Raw genomic sequence first — 12,356 nt, 5'->3', positions numbered from 1 at the left:
TGTCCTTATCGAACTGTACAGGTTGTATTTAAAGAGCTTGGTATTCTAGCTAGTATATGCCAGCAGGTCACAATTACAGTCACAAGATGGCAGCATAGAATAAAAGATTACTGATACGTTGTATTTGTTGCTTACCCATATTAGTCAAATTTCAGTTTGATTCTACACTATAAATGTTGAGTTTAGCAGTGCCAAAAACATTTACCTTTGGTGCTAAATCTATTAAGTGTTTTCCAGAAGCATAGTCACCTTTTTATTTCACATTTTCCTACATAATCCCAAGCCTTTCTTTAAAAATCTGGTTATCTTTTGATTTTCTTCCTAATGAGTCTTTCAAACAGAACTTGTACTTATAAGGAGTCAAGCGCAAAAAATTTATGTCCAGAATACATCAGAATTACAGCATAGAGTGGGATAATTCAGCTGCTGGCAAGAACTCTTCACTGGCAACTATATAGATCTGATAGAAGTCCACATTGAAAAGAAAAATTACAGCGCAGTGAAAGATGCATTTTTAAAAATCAGGGGATTACTCATAAATACAAGCCCGAACACATCAATAAGACAGAGCAGTGAACAGAGTTTGGATCTGAAGGTCCCTGAGGTCAACAGAGAGCTAAGAAATGCCATAATTAAAAAGGATATATCCTACCACAGGTGTGTGCAGCCCCTGGAGTACAGTGTCCTGGTCTAAATGTCTCCCATAACTTGTCCTGTCTGCTCACTGTCCCCCCAGAATTTGCAGGAGCCGAGCTATAGGCAGGGTGATTGACTGCCCAGAGCCTATTTTTGTCCTACTCCAAATATTCACCCAAGAACACTTTGCCACATCTTGCAGTGACCTCTGCAAGCGGTGGGCAGACTTGGTCTGCCAGTACGACTAGCTGCACCCAGGGATTTTGGGGAGCCTTTTGGTTTTGCCTTGCAGTCATTCTTTGTTAACCTAGCTGTGGCAAGTCTAGAATACAAAATACATTTAACTGATGATTGTTTCTATAGTTCACAATATTACTATTCACAGTATTATTACTAAAGATGTTAATCACTTAGTGTCAACAGAGATTGCTGGTTTGTTAAAACTACAGGTACGCAGATTCAATAGGCTACATCACTAATGTTTCCAAAATACCCGTACAGAGAATCTACACTCAAACGTAATGGAATTTCTTTATCAAAGAAGTGATTGGTTTCTGCACTTTTTCATCCTTCAAAATGGCATAAATTCAGAACTTACAAATTAAGAAGGGGTGAGTGGCTGGGTGAGAGACCCAGAAGCAACCTTCCCCTTCTGACTGCTGATGCAAAGAAAGCCACCAAGACCAAGTGGAAGGAGAAGCCCACGTGAAGTCAGACGCCCTGGTACTGCCTCCAGTTTGGTCCAGGTTACAATGGCAGCATGAGGTAGAGACCAGTGTCTGCCGATGAGTGAGACATGAATGATCTCTATCAGCTTGAAATCCTTTTGTGCTATTTTGTCAAAGCTGCAAAAGGGGCAAAAGCAGAACACAGCAGAGGGCTGAGGCGTGCCAGAGCTGGTCCTCTGCTCAAGCTAGCTCGTTCACAGGAGTGCGAACATGGACAGGCAGCACACAGCCACTTTTTTGTGTTTGAGAATTCTCCTGCTGTCTCCTCAATTACAGGTAACTGCTCATTGTGTGCTCCTTAAAAGACCCATCATACTGGAACTCGTAACATCTGTCAATGTTTTGGATAAACAAGTAAGCATTGCCACAGCTGATGAGACCTCTACTTAGTATGAGGCAGTATCCTGCCCCCAGCATCCTACCTTCAACCCCATTTGATTTCTCAGGAGAAAAGAGCAAGAAATCTTGAAGCATACCAGGCTGGAATAAAAAGTGTTCCTATAGGAAGATTTTTCTAACTTGTATCAATTAAGATTTGGTTGATGTCCAAAAGAATGAAGATTAATCCTTACCACAGAACTGAACCTTTACCAATGCAATTCTGAATATAATGTCTTCATTTTCTAGTTGAAGCTGTTGTGTAGTATAGCTATATGCTGTTGAAAGAACTTTTTTTTACCCTTATATTGACTGAATTTCAGTTGCGAAGACAGTCCCTATGCTTTTCAGCAGGTTTTTTATTTTTATATAGTTATTTCTGGCAGGCATGATTTCGCAATCTCTAAAGGACAAAGTGAACCCTTACTAGCTTATTTCTAAGTGTTTATCCAACACTGATATGAATGATCTTAGATACCACCATTCTTTTTAATTAGAACACGAATTAATGGCTCTTGTCAATTTATTGTAGCTATTTATGTGATTCTAGGAAAAACACAAATTTTCATATTGGGCCTACATATTTTCAATCCCAGCTTGTGTTGATAAAAAGATTAAAAACCTCTATAATTTTCAAGAATAACTGAAAGCCAGTGTGCTTTGGAAAAGTTAAGTAATCCTACATTTACCTGTTACATCAGCAGCATTCACAACCATCTTGTACTGTGAAAGAAAGCCTCTTTGCTTGTGAAAAGCACCTTGTCCTTTCCCTTGTTACTCGGATGAACTAATAATATATATATGTAATACTAACTGCTTTGTTACCTCTCACAGCTATATTCTTTATTCCCTTGTAGCTCACTCATTTTTCATTGTTATCACTTGATTTTTTATTATTATTATGTCCAGTTTAGACAGGAGAATTTTTGGAACAATATCTTGTTCTGCTGTATTTGTAGGAGAGATGTTATGAATTTATATAACAGTACAGAAACAACTGCAATAATCAAGCAAAGGAAATCCAGATGTAAATCGAGGTCATGGTATTTGCCTTTCTGTTATACTTCCTGTTTGAGGATTTCAGAGATTAACAGATGTTGCTGAATCAAGCATCACAGTTCTGTGAAAAGGTGGCATATGTAATAGTATCTTCATTTCATATATAGGAAGAAAGTGCTATAGAAATAATTATATTACTTCTGGAATAACAGAAGAAACATGCAGGTTCGCCATGCATTAATCATAAACTGTTCTATTCTCCTGTTTTGAATGGTCATTTTTAAGTCTACTGCAGAGAAAACCCTTACTTAGCCCCTCTGGCTGAGAAGCAGGCATGCTTTTCATTTCTTCCAAATTGATGAGATGGCTTTTTACTAAAATAGTCTTCTTTTTGTTCTGTGCATTACACTCCTAGTTGGATTCAAATGTCAACAAATTGATCCTTGGCAAACCAAGCTTTCCACTACGTAATTTCATTTCCTCATTGAACTAATTACTTCACTGTATCAGTTGAAATATTGCTTTTAAAGTAATTGGGAACTTACATATCCACGTTCTTTATGCAAATTAAAATGAATAGCTATACTTAGTAAATGGGAAAACTGCCTAAGTGTTAGAGCTGTTCCCAACCTGGAAATCCATTTCCCACAAGAGAAATTCAGTTGTTAACCCACTCCTGAATTTAAGTTACAATTTTTAAGCCTGTGTGTCTAAGATGACACTCCTCAACCCAGATCTAAAATTCTAAATGCAAGTGGCTCCTTCGCAAAACTGCTTGTCACCTCCAACTGCCTCTAACCCAGTAAGACACAGCACTCTCACTTTCTCAGTGCTGAATTATCTGCTCAACGACTTCCTTGAAAGCCCACAGAAATCAGCGAGAGATGGCTCAGGACCAGTCTATTCCTTAACTTCCTAAAACAGGCGTCTTCTGGCACCACAGTGTTTGAGCGGTCCTTGCAAAGAAATGGGAGGGTGATCCTCTCTCCCAGGACACCAGTTATTTTCTGGAGTGAAACACACAACTCCTGGTTGTGCCTTCAGGACACCATGATGCTGATTGTGCAGCCGATTCAGCCAGGCATTACGCCTGCTCACTCAAGCTGGGCCACAGGTCTAAAAGGTCATCAATAATGCTCAGGCAAAGTTTTAAAAATTTGGCTACTGAGGACATGAGCCAAACACGGCTAAGGAGGCGAGAACAAGATCTGCCATGCAGACACACTGTAGGAAAAAAGGGTGAATTGGCACCGTGAGCAATCTTAACTCACAGCATCAGAAGCCAGCAACATGCTGCAAGTAGGAAAGAGTAAATCAGAAGACACAGTAGTTCTGTGAACATCATTATATTTTTCCTGTTAATTCTCAGGTATTGCTTTATTAGTCTTGCTTGTCCATATCATGGGCTCCAATTTAAATGTACACTTGTGCTCTGCAGACACATCAGGACATATAATTTAACCATCTTACTGGACGTGTGAAATACTTCTGTTAAACAAGGTGTGCTTTGTTTATTACCATAAAGTATGCTGTTTGCAATTAAGATGCTAGCTCTGCATTCATACAAGGGGCAACACTCGGACATTCAGCTGTTCTCGTTTTAATGGATAATTCTCCTGATTGCATTTCAAACACTCTCACTTAAGGAAAGGGGAGAATGATTGTTATGGATTGTGAAATATAGGAGTACTGGGAGGGAACTGAATGTGCCAGCTGGGAATATACAAAGGAGGGAATGAGTCATGTAACTTCCAGTCATTCAGAAAGGGGTCGTTCTGACTGGGCAGGGCTGCAATTATTAAAATTTATGTATCAAGCATTTATTCCTGGGTTGAACGAATAAATGATCTAGCAGATCATAATGATCACAAATGACCTGCTAGCAATGCTGTGATAAAAGGTTCTGTCAGCAATTATATTATAGGGATTTATAATACAGAACTAAAATAGTGCATCCTGCTCACCAAAATAACTCGAGTCAGACTTTGGATCAAGTTATCATAACCAAGCAGCTGACTAATGCCCACAAAAATATCCGTATGCACGGGAGTCATCTTTGTGCAAGCTGGCTGGGTAATTGCTTGTCTACGGTTCTTTTTCCTTATAAACATCTCTATAGAATATATGGGTACTTGGTTATGTGAACACGCATTTCTGTGTGCAGGTGCTCTAAACAAACACATGAACATCAATGCACACCTGTACAAGGTTTTTAGGCCAAAACAAGCCATTAGATTGTGAAGACGCATATATTCTTATGTTAGAAGTTCATCCAGTACTCCACAGTAAATTCAGGTAACAGAAATGCTGACAGTACTTTAAACATAATAGTGTTGAGACATCATTTACAGGACCTCTTCTTGGTCAGCTGCCTATATTTGAAAATGTGCTTTCATAAGATTTTCCAAAAAGGAATATATTTCATATTGTTTCAATTACATTGCTGGATTCTTCAGCCAGTTGATGGTTTCCCCAATACCTACGTTCTGATATTCCAAATGCGAACTCAGTGGCTGACAGATGGAATCTCAGCTTTTACTCTTGATGTCCCTCCGTGAGTTCCGTCAACTCTTAATGTGGCTTTGGTACATACAGCTTGTTGTAAATTACAGGATCTCACAACAATAATAATCTGAAAATGGAAAGGAAAAACATGTTTAGTTAATGCTTTGCTAGTTGATGCAAATTTAGGGCAGGTAAGGTTACTTTGCAGGAATATCAAGCAATTTCAGTGTAAGTGCCTTTATGATCTGCCAGGCCTGAAAGAGCAATCCCAAACACAGTCCAGTGCATCTTGTTACTCATCAAGGTAAAGCAATCTTCCTGGAGTTCCAACTGGTAATTGGATTTGCACGGAGCGTGCCAAATTAAAATTGCCTGCTTCAAAATATAAAACTTGAGCAAAAAAAGGATGGGAAATTTTGAGTTCCAGATGACAATGTATTCTTATCTCATCATGCAACTATAGAGGGTCTCTGGTGCATGACTCTCTTGATTCTGTAACTGTTCTAGCGATAGACACAATTTGATATATTGATAGACACAGTTTGTGAATACATCGAAAATCTATGTCTGCCCACCAACTTATAAAAGATCACGCAGACTGTGTTGGCGTTACTGGAATTAAATCAGAGTTGAATCTGATCCAAATGCTGTTGTCACATTTGACAACTGGATTGCAAGAGTTAACAACACAAACAATAACTAAAGAAAAACTAATCTCAAGGAATGACAATTATCAAAAAAGGTAGGACTGAACCCATGTCTGAAAGAGCCTGGCTGATTTTAGAACATTTCTACTGTTAAAACAATACTTAGCTAGCAAAGCTGATCTTGATTTCAGTATTCTGCTGTCATGTATACGTAAATAAACATTTGCATGTGTTTATATATATGAAAACAACATCTGTTTTCATGAAGAACAGTTCTGCGTAAGATTTTTCACCTTCACACCTATTGTGCACCGTGGATTAGGTGAGCTGTATCTACTATAGCATCGTTCAAATAGCAAATAACAATTAAATTAAACAATAAAACATTTCTTCTTTCAAACCAAGTAATTTAAAACCAGTCTCAACCTCATGAAAACTGCCTGAATCCACCGAAGGTCATGACTTAATTTTCACTCACAATGACTGAAGGTTTGGTCTCAGAGCCATTAGTTACACATTTAAAAGCAATACATTTCCCTTTCTATGTATGCTATGGTTCATGTTTTTCATGTGCAACTATAATTACAAAATGAGCTGTGATTTTCAGAAATAGGAACCTAAAACAGCAGTCCCAGAACCTCTTAACTGGTTCATGTGGTCCTACAGGAGGCTCAACATTTTTTGAAGAACACGTTTTTACTGCCTAAACTCAGGAGAGCACTTACCCTTATGTTTAAGTCTAACACATTTGAATTCTCTTCTGCATAGAGATGCTTTCCAGAAGTGAGAGACTTAAGATCCTATCTAGAGATCTCACAATCTAATTTTAGGCACAAAGCTTGTATGTATGTACATATCTGCATACTTATCTTAATAGAAATGCTCTTGCTGAGCTGAGATTTTCAACTTATTAAAATCAATAGGACTGTTTACAGCAACTCTGATTGCTAATTCTTCTAACAGAGATTTCCACCTCCACTTGGGTTTGGCATGACTGCAAACTCATATTGTGAATTCAGGCACAAAACCCAGGCCACTCTAAGTTTGAGATTTCACCTCTGCTCCCTGGACCTGAAAAATATTAGGACATCGTAGACCGAAACTTATCCAAAACCAATTTTTAGAGGTAACTTACTTTCTAACACCTAAACAAACACCACTTTCTGTTTAATACTGGGAATTTCATTCTTAGGTACAGGAAACTCATGTTCAGGTGCTGAGACCCTCTTCCCCAGGTGCTCTTCTCTTCCCAGTTCATGACTTTTGGAGCTCTCATAACCATTTTTCCATCTGCATTCACTCCAATTTCCTCCCACCTCTTCCCCTCACACCTCATGTCTGGCTTAGCTCTGCTGAGGATGTAGCTGAGGATGGAGTCAAAGGCAGCTGCACTCTCATTTTATAACACTTAAAACCATCTTGTTATGCACAGAGCCATCTTTAAAGGTTATGTAGTATAGCTACAGCTATGTAACAAGAAAAAAAAGAGGAAAAAATGAGATTACACAACCTTTCTTCCAGCACTTTAGCATGAAGATTGTGATAAAGTAACTTGGAATCTAAGAGATTCGGGAATCTCCCTGCTACATTACTTTCACATGTGTGAACCTTCTGGGGAAATGCCACGTATACCACTGCGTACAGTTATATTGATGTTGAAAAGATCGTTTGCTGCTTTTCTTACATAACAGGTGTCAGAGGTTGAGGTATCTGCACTCCAATAGAGGCGGCAGTATAAGTATTAGTTGTGGCATTTTGCTCAAGATATAAATCCTGAAGAAAATTTGATACTGAGAAATGGAGATCAGATCATGGACAGGAAACAACTGTCACTGACAGTCACAGAAATGTATTGCCTTGATAAAAACATTCAGATTTGGAATTTCAGTCAAAGAGCAATACTACTCAGGAACTCCTAGAAGTCTTAATAAAAATCAAGTAACATGAAATTTATTTTTAAGATAATGTGAGCATGTTTTTAAAAACCTGTAATACTGAACTAAATTTCTGCACCTCTGCCCTTCAGTCCTCCGTGAACTATGGTCCCAGGATAAGATGCCACATAAAAGTATCTCAAAAGAATTATTTTTTCAAAAAAAATCAAAGATGGCAGGTGTGGAAAATCATGCTGTCACCGGAAAGCACCATTGATTTTAACTGTGCAGCAGCTCCTGTGCTATACAGTACAGTATCCAAAGCAAACAAATAGTGGAAATGTACCAGTGAGAAGTCAAACCTGACTTTCAGGTACTGTAGTATTGCATAACATGATTTGTACTTGCATTATTCAAGGACATGCTGATGTTGAGTAATGCCCTTCACTTACCTAAGAGTCAACCTAATCTTTAGTGAGCCTATAACTCAGGAAAAAATATGGTAAACCCTAGCATTGTAAATTTTATATAGAGATAAGAAAAAAAAAAGTACAAGTGAAACATGTAAGGTGCTAGTGTGCATACAACAATTTCTTATACTGATTATCTTTCATATGTGAAGTATATTATGCAAAAATTAACGTGCTGCTTAGATGTTGAACATAAAATGGAGGAAAGAATCTTTACATGATTTTTCTCCTGTGGGCGTAAACAGATATTTTTAACTTCAGCTACCAAACAGAACTGACTGAGACAGAATTAGATTATACTTCCAACCAATACTTCTGTACCTTGCAAATATACGACAGCTGTGATTCTGAAAGATTTAGAACTAAGTTTGTTAATATCAGTTGTTGCTAAGAGATGCATTGCCTTTAGTAGAAGAATGAATATGCACCCACATACTAAGTGGATCGATGAACTAAAAGTCACAAACCAAATACAAAATAACTTGTTTATATTACAAAAGGGCCTGAAAATATTTTATTGTGGAAAAAAATCAGCATCATTCCACTTTGAGTTTGTCATGAGTTTTGTTGATTGCCTCCTCACAGAAGGTGTACTCAGTCAGTGATGAAATTTTTAAAAATGAAGTGTGATTGAAAATCACATCAAAGACTATAACTCAATGTAATTCTTGTGGGAGACTCAAGAAATTAAAACATTAAACCACGCATTTTTAGTATGTAGTCTTTTTTGAATGATATTGCAAAGTCTAAAGAAGTTTGAGCCTCCCTGACAAAAAGCTTACACGGGAAGATAGATAGCAGATGTTTTCATACGGTTATGAGTATTGCAGTTACTCATAACTGCTTTATACAGCTACAAGTATTGCATTGCTATTATCATCATTTTAACACCTGCCTCTTCTTTATTGCTAGTTAATGTATTCTCCAGTTTCACTCACCTCTGCTTGGTACAGTACACTAAGTTTCCATACTTCTCTCTAGACTTCTTTTGGATTTCCTAACCTATGTCCATAATTTACTTCCCATATGAGATACCATTTAGTTGACAGATTTTTTTTTCCATGTTTGTATATCTCTCTAAAAAGAAGATCTTACTTGACCTCTTTTTAGCATACTTCACTGATAGAACATCTATGTTAATATGGGATATCTGAGTTGGTGGGGATAAATGACACAGATTGCAAGGTCTGAAAAGACAACAAAGTTCTGCCACCAAGAAGCACTACAAAAAATGATTATCCGTTTTCTGAGTCCTCTTCTTAATAATCTTTTGTTGGGTCTTGTGGGGAGAAAAAAATCCATTACAAAAAAGGAGGAGTTTCAGACCATATAAAAATGTTCTTTAGAAAAAGACCATCATCACTAGAAGACAGAGTAGTTGCAGCAATGAGTACTCAGGAACTAAAGAACAACTGAGCTGGACACACTACAAGCGTGTTAATACTTCACAGTGCCAGAAGAAACTTTCCTGATACCAAATTAGCAAAAGTCCCTCTGCAATGATTATGTATAAGATACATTATAGTTATATCCATACATCATTACTCTAGTATATGTATGGAAAACTTAAGGTAAAACATGAAGTAGCTTGCATAAAGCCCCAAAGATCAGCAGTGCTGACATTTCTAACAAAATTCAACTCTTAATTCCCCATCTGTATTCACTCCGTGACTATCCTAATAGTTTTTGCTGTTGTATGAATGAAACTGCTTTTTCTTGTTGGTAACAGTCATTATTTTAAAACCACACACACACACACACCACCTGCTAAATATCTCTTGGGGAAAAAAAAGTGAAACTCCAGCTGTGGGAACACTGACAAGGCTGTGTCGTGTTCTAAGAAAATCGCTTCAGGAAAAAGATTGGTGGACGGTTATGAAACTGCAAAGTGGATTCTGACCTGCTGCAGAGTCACTCCATAGCATGTCTCACACCAGATAAGCTATGGAAAGCAACAAGATACAGCGTCTCGTGCCCAAACAGCAGATGGTCCCAGATAAGTCCCAACAGCAGATATCGTAATGAACCACTACTTCCTATATCAATACTGCTAATATTTTTCACTAAACAACTTTTCCCCTCTGACTTGGCTCATTCAAGGACTCAAATATCTAAAGACTGGATTTTGCTGCAGTTGGGCTGGAAGCGGCCACCGTACCAAAATATAACATGTAGTAGTTGAAATACACACACCTTTGCATGTGGAAAAGAACACATGAAAATTCCGTCCAACGATGGGTTACAAAGTGGATGTAAAATACAGGAAAAACATCCTGAAAGACTCTGTGGGTAGCAACTTGAGGGTAGCTGCTCAATATGCTTTTGACATGTCAAAATGATGAGCGAATTCTTAGCTGAACTGTATTGCAGTCATAATATTATCATGCTTTCAGCTGGACTACTTCAAGCGTAAAACTGGAAGATCTTGTAAACTAAGCAAGGTTACCTTGGTAAACCCCTGAACAGAAAATGTATGTGCTGTCACAGCTAGTGCCATTAATTCATTAGATAGCTTCCCATTGGGCCTGAAGGAAGAAGAACATAGCTGGTTGTTAGATGATGCTTGGTGTTGCAAACGCCTTCATTTGGGTAAGACTGGTAACAAGGTTGTGACAGTTTGTTGTCCTTAAATAACATTCAATGCAAATACAGATGTATGGATATAGCTTTTATACACAGTTGGAAGCAGCGAAGTAGACTATCTCTCAGGGTGCCATGTAACTTTGCATGGACTGCAACAGCAATCCTGCTTAGGGAATTTTTCAGCTCTTTTCGGAGCTCTTTGTTCTGCATCCTATTTTTCTAACTGCTTTTTACACCTGCAGAGAAAAGATGAGAGAAGAAACCCCAAACTGATAACATGTACTATCTATCACTGTTAGTTCCCTGTATGACGCTCTTATTACACATTATGAGTGCCTGTAAAAAGCACTCCTTCCACACCCTGAAAATACCAAGACTTGGATTAATCCTACTGGATTTCAGGTATTTAGAACCACTCATGACAACGGAAACAGGCATCTCTTGTCTATCCAAAGCCTGAAATGCTCTTTGAGACAACTGTACAACTAACTTAAAAGTTATAGAGGAAGACTACTACTGCCTTCCAAAGAGAGACTAAAACACTCTTTGTTTTCCCAGGACGAGTGGCTAAATATTAAGCTGACCGAATCTGGCCTCTGAAGGCATGATAAGAAATGAGAACTTAATGTGAAGGAGATCTTGTACTTGAAATACAGGCCAGGTATTTTGTCCTCGTGCCCATGTGAATTCCCCCTACAAACAAGTGCTTCGCTGTTCCCTTGAGCTCCCTGCTTCTTCAATTCTCGTTTACTCTTGTGTAAATTATACGCACTTTGAGACAGGAACAATTATTTTTCATCAGTATGGCCTCTGACAAGCCTTATGACCCACCGCTGATATCACACTGCCAGTAACTAACAGCAGTCCCAGCCTCATCACTTCACGAACCGTACGATTTCAGACCCCGTTTCTCAGGCTGGCAGGGCTCGTTGACCTTTGCGGGCTCCTCAGCACCTGCTCTCCCGTGCCTGGTAGGGCCTCCTGAGCTCCGTGCCGGCCAGATGGCTACAACAGCACCCCTCATCTGTCCTTCCCACAGGTGGGCTTGGTGGCAGGCACTCCTTCCAGAGGCCGCTTAGTGGGAAGAGCTACACAAAGCCGGAGCGCGCCAACCTGTGACCGCCAGTGCGGGCCCAGTCAAACACGCGTTAGGCAGTTCACTGAAATCCTGTTGGCTTTCGAGTTAATAATTAACCTCTCACTTTCCATTTTCGAACAAGGTCTTTATTTGCATGGCACAGGGTAGATTAAAATGACGTTATTTGCACCCGCTTTGAACTACTGTCTCCCAGCCCATGCGGCGGGTAAAAACTGCCACCATTACGCGCGTTTCTTGTGACAACGGCAGAGGGCCCGCTCGACCTCTCCCCTCACACGCATATCGTTATGTGCGCCCAGCAGTATCCATAACACCGGAATAAACTTCGAGGCCAGGCAAAGGAAGGCGCTGAGAGGAGGCGAGGCCTGAGCGCGGAGGTCCCGGCACCGAAGCGGTTAACGGCGGCAAGATGGCGCCGGGCCGCCTTCGCCCCCGCC

The sequence above is a fragment of the Charadrius vociferus genome, unplaced genomic scaffold (genome assembly GCF_000708025.1).
Source record: "Charadrius vociferus isolate BGI_N301 unplaced genomic scaffold, ASM70802v2 scaffold306, whole genome shotgun sequence".
Lineage (NCBI taxonomy): Eukaryota > Metazoa > Chordata > Aves > Charadriiformes > Charadriidae > Charadrius > Charadrius vociferus.
Note: the sequence above shows the minus strand (reverse complement) of the source record.